Source organism: Microtus ochrogaster, unplaced genomic scaffold, assembly GCF_000317375.1.
Source record: "Microtus ochrogaster isolate Prairie Vole_2 unplaced genomic scaffold, MicOch1.0 UNK32, whole genome shotgun sequence".
In the NCBI taxonomy this organism is placed as follows: Eukaryota; Metazoa; Chordata; class Mammalia; order Rodentia; family Cricetidae; genus Microtus; species Microtus ochrogaster.
In genome coordinates, this window is record NW_004949130.1 from 4,232,475 (window position 1) to 4,233,818 (window position 1,344).

Here is a 1,344-nt window from a genome sequence, read left to right on the forward strand (position 1 = left end):
AAGATTTTGAGGCTGGTTAATGAAGACATTGAACCTATGCTTGTGTATGACCCTGGCTAGATTTCATTGTTGTCAATACTGGATGTGGCTTTGCTTTAGTTTTGTTAATTGTTTATTTCGAGTCAGGGTCTCCTTTTGTGGTAACCCAGGCTGGCCTTGAATCCTGCAAGAACCTCTGGAGCAATGTTTGTGAAAGCTTTGGCAGAACTGAGCACTACTGTTGCCAGGGAAACCGAGGTTTCCCTTTTAGGGTTCTTCATCTCAGTTTAAAAGTTTAGTAGTGGGCCAGGTAATGGTGATGGCGCACACCTTTAATCCCAGCCCTTGGGAGGCAGTGGCAGGTGGATCCCTGTGAGTTCGAGGCCAGTCTGGTCTACAGAGCAAATTCCAGGACAGGTTCCAAAGCTACACAGAGAAACCCTGTCTTGAAAAACCAACAGAAAAAAAAGTTTAGAAATGGACTCGGGGTCCTGAGTTCAATTATCAGCAGCTACACAGTGTCTCACAACCATCTGAAATTAGATCTGGTGCCCTCTTCTGGTCTACAGGCATACATGCAGGCAGAACACTGTATACATAATAAATAAACAAACACATCTTTAAAAAAGAGAAAGAAATGGACTCAGAAGGAAGCCCAAGGACAATTTAATTAGAGTTTAAGGTAGGCAGTGCAGGTTAGGTGAGAATTCAAGCAGCCACCAGGAGAGATGAAGAAAATTGTGTGCCTTCTGAGTTAGGTGGGGGAACAGAAATGGCTCCTTAGGAATGGAAGTAAGCTAGTGAGCTGAGGAAAGAGCCCCACAGTCTCCCGCCTCTTGGCGTACAGGCTTTTTATAGTGTGTGATCGCTGCTCATGCACTGTGTAGATGATGCCAGGGGAAAGGTTTCCCAGTGTTTCTCTGAAAACTGACTGCATGCATGTTAATCTTCATGTAGCTTTCTCTAGTTTCTGTTCTGTCACACTAGAGACCAAAGCAGGACACACAGGACTGAACAGTAGAGAAACTGGTACCTTTGGTCCAGCGGCGCTGAGGGCGGGGAATAGCGTGCCCCCTGGTGGTCTGAGGGAGCAAACAATTAAACTAGCTGATTAAAACTGTTTTTTGGTGCCATGGGAAATGTGCCTAAAGATGGGGACTTATGCAGCAACCAGGGTGACTTCTTTCTAGAGGAAGTGACCCCAGTGGGGCCCAAAGGATAAACTTCAGGGATAGGATGCTCACCTTCTGGTTAAACTAACTCAGTTACTTATTTTTGTTCATTTTTTCCCCTCAAGTGCTGGATATGGAGCCCCTGGATTTTTACATGCTGGACAAATGCTCTACCACAGAGCCACACCCCAGC